At 40.0% G+C, this 3,641-nt stretch overlaps 1 long non-coding RNA gene across 2 annotated transcripts; it reads left to right on the forward strand.

Annotated features, from left to right (window-relative positions):
• The first annotated feature begins 537 nt into the window (after positions 1 to 537).
• On the forward strand, positions 538 to 2,688 carry LOC126961431 (uncharacterized). Of its 2 annotated transcripts, XR_007728298.1 has the most exons (3): positions 538 to 640; positions 867 to 991; positions 2,408 to 2,688. It is a non-coding gene; the product is annotated as an uncharacterized LOC126961431 (long non-coding RNA). The 2 variants fall into 2 exon arrangements; XR_007728299.1 differs by lacking the exons at positions 538 to 640; positions 2,408 to 2,688 and adding an exon at positions 715 to 774 and having other exon boundaries at positions 867 to 956.
• The last annotated feature ends 953 nt before the right edge of the window (positions 2,689 to 3,641 follow it).

Consider the following 3,641-nt stretch of genomic DNA (forward strand, 5'->3'; position numbering starts at 1 on the left):
AGTCTGTCCTAAAATCTGGTTACTCCTCAAACCCAGTGAGCCAGGTGCAGTCACCATAACACAAAGAGAAACTGAATTCCAGGTGGTTTAAGTTACCTACCCAACCGCAGCAACCCAGTGAGGAGCTTGGGCCTCGAACCCAGGCCCACTGAGCAGATTCTGTATTGTCACTGCAGGGGCATCATGCACGTTCAGGATGAAGGGGCTTTGAGGGGAGAGGGCTGCCTCGTAACAGATATTCGGGGCAAGCAAGTAAAGAAAGTGGGGTGAGAAAGTGAAAGATCCCCACTCCTCCCCCTTTCTTGACTCCCACCGGCCTGCGCGGCCCACGCGGCGTGGACAACAGACCCTTGTGGGCCACCGCGGAGGCCGTGCCACTCGGTGCCGGCCCCACGGCCATCACCGGACCGCTGGAGATGTGACTGGGCTCGGGACATGAGCCCGCTTGTTCGCTCACTCTCAGTGAAAAGAGTTTTGAAATGAGTTCTGAATAGACAGCATTTTCTTTGTGCGGTTGGTAAATAACACAGAGCAAAGTTAGCAAGTTGCAGCGCCTCTGCGTTCTGATTCTATGGAACCTTTTTGTAGGGAGAAGGGCAGGATGTTTTTAACTGAATGTGACCTCACGGGAATACTAGAGGTAAGGAGGAAAAAATGGTTGAGGTAACTGTGGGTGTTTTACATCTCAGAAACCATGGCTTTTAATAAAGCCACATGAAGAGAGAAGCTGGCATCATCCCACACAAAAACCAGTGCCTGGCAGAGTTGTGGAAGGTGCTATTCACATTGGTTTGGCATTTGTGTAGCTTTGATTGAAAATCAATGGCTTTCTTATGATAATTTTCATATCTTTTCTTATTCCTTAGAAAATAATAAAATTTCTGAATGGGGCAGCGTGGAGAAATCCTAAGAGAAATAGCATAAGAGCATTTTGGAACACATCCAGGAAAAGATAACTTTCGACACACCTGTAGACATTCGCCAGGTAAAGGTAAGAAAAAATACTGTAAAAAGTACATTTAGGTTATTTTATTACATCGCACTGGGTTGAACTTTGAATGAAAACACATACCACTGACACGAGATGGGCGAGGAGGAGTTAGGAGGGCTCACCTTCTGCCCCTCCCTCTCGTGGGCATGGGCATGGCAGCCATGTGTCCACCGTGACCATCAGCGACCACCTGAGTGGTTTCTAATGCCGGCTGTGGAGCAGTCAAAGACATGTTCACCAGGTCGAGGGGATCTGACTGAGTATAATACTCGGCAGACAGTTCTGCGAAAAAGTCAATGTATTTAATACTGCAAATATTACTTGTACAGTATGGAATTTCTTTTAGATTTATATTTGCACTGGGACTGACTCATTTTCTATTTAAGATTTTTAAAAACATCACTTTTTCTGTGCTCAGACGAGAAGTACATCTGTTGCTTTCACATAATAAGCATCAAATATGAAGACACGTTGAATGCTTGAACCATTTGTTTGTCGCTATAGGAGACCTGCAACATATGCATGCTATATGTCTGTTTACTGGAACACAGGCACTGAGGAATCAACCTTCATGGTTCTTTCTTTGAGCCATAAGATTTTTAAAAATCTCTAGCTAATTTAGGTCACTGAAAATGAACATTATTTTGGACTTTTGAATGGGTATTTTGAAGGAGGTTCAGAAGGACAAAGATTGCATTGGCCACTACGCAGTACTTGGGATGGTAGATGAGTTTCTTGAGCAAAGCATAATAACCACTTTTATTTGTTGGTATGATATATACACATAACGTTAGCACTATGACAAGATTGTTCTTTCAGTTTGCATAGAAATTAGCTGTTGGTTCTCAGGACTGTGCAGTTTTCTGTCTCGTGACTGTGGGTTAAGGAAAGCACTTGTAACCGGAGGAGAGCAGACAGTGAGGCTCACAGTGCTGTTGCAGTCAGGAAGAGCTTCTGATTTTCTGGCAGTTGGTGAATACATTTATTGCACATAACTTGGAGGCTTGATCTTTCTAACTATTTCAGATAAATTGCTGTCAAATTAGCAGGAATGGTCCCTTCAGATCAACCTAAATAATTTATGCCAAAGTAGTGATTCTCTTGTAAGCCACCTTCATGCGGCCAAGATAAAAATGACATTCCTAGCAACATGGTCCTACATTAAATTATTCATAGTCCCACATTAAATTATTTTGATGTTATTCAAAAATAACATCATTTTTCTTACTGACTTCGTAACCAAACTTTTTAGGTGAGACGGTGTCCTTAGTTTGTGACTTTGCAAGTTATCTGGGAAAACCTGTATTTACAACACGAAATAAAAATAAAAATAAATCCAAACTAAAAAAAAGCTTTACTTTGATTATACCTTTAAACGATTTGAATTAAAGTTCAGTTCTGTACATCACCACATAGGAAATCTAGGCCCTTGAGCAATGTATTGATGAATTGGGGTAGAAATGTAGGAGGATGGAAACCATGGCGGCACAGGTCTCTTTTCCAGAAACCATTTACACAGGCTTACCAGAAGAGGGCAGCGCAGAGCAATGAACTCTCCAAGGAGTTTCCAAACAGATGTCTTGAAACCTAAAGTGAAAATCTCTGCGTGAAAGTAGCCGTTTTTGGACAGCGTCCTCCACCAAAATCATAAATCTCTAAAATAATAATAAAACTTCCCATACATGCTAATCTCGAAATGGGCCCCTTAACATGGAAGGATTGAGTTGCAAGGGACAAAATTTTAATTCCCTGAGGTCGAGATGTTTTCACTTCGATTTTCCTTTTGATTTATTTTATTATAAAAGACTATGTGAAGTCTAGTATTAGTCATGTGCACAAATTTTCATTTTACAGCTTTTTGGGGTGATTTTTTTGATGAAACTATTGAAAAAAAATCACAAATTCAGATTCGTGGAAGATTCCCTATGTAACACAGCGTTTGAAGCAAAATGCAGCTTAAGGAAGTTTCCCATTAAATCCATATTTCCCTGATGCAAAATGATATCACATTGTTTTACTTGTTAATTTTTTTCTTCTCAGAATTACCACAGAAAACATTTTTTGTTTTATAATAAAACACGTGATACTCTACATTGGACATACATTTTTACACTTGAAATCTGGAAAGAAAAACCTACTAGACTGGAACAGAATTCCAAAGAACGTGAGGGGACAAATCTCTGGAGACATGTTATATTTTGCTTTAGGGTTACTATAAAACTCGAGTTTCATCGTCTATGCATAAATGTTTAGGGGATCTAAATGTCTTTTCACTAAATTTTATTCTGTAATCTGAAAGTTAGCATTTAAGATGATCATTCTTATAGGCTAATTAGGATGATAAAATCCTTTCCTCTTTTCAAAAGTTCACGAGCGCATAACAAATTGGAACTACTTTTACAAGCCAAGTGTCTCTCTTATGCCATTAGCTTTTTTGGATTTACCTTCTAGATGACTTTGACTCATGTTAACTTCAGTTATTTGACATATCAAGTATGGTTGTCTTCAAAGGTTTCCCAGGCAACTGCAACAATTCATCTGGTTCTAGTCAAAAGTGCCCTTGAACTCTCAGCTCACTTCCCTTCCCTGTATGAGTAATGTGTGTAGCAAAAGGAAAAACACCAAAGACTTTCATGTAACAGGCTAATGT

This window comes from Macaca thibetana, chromosome 8, assembly GCF_024542745.1.
Source record: "Macaca thibetana thibetana isolate TM-01 chromosome 8, ASM2454274v1, whole genome shotgun sequence".
Classification (NCBI taxonomy): domain Eukaryota; kingdom Metazoa; phylum Chordata; class Mammalia; order Primates; family Cercopithecidae; genus Macaca; species Macaca thibetana.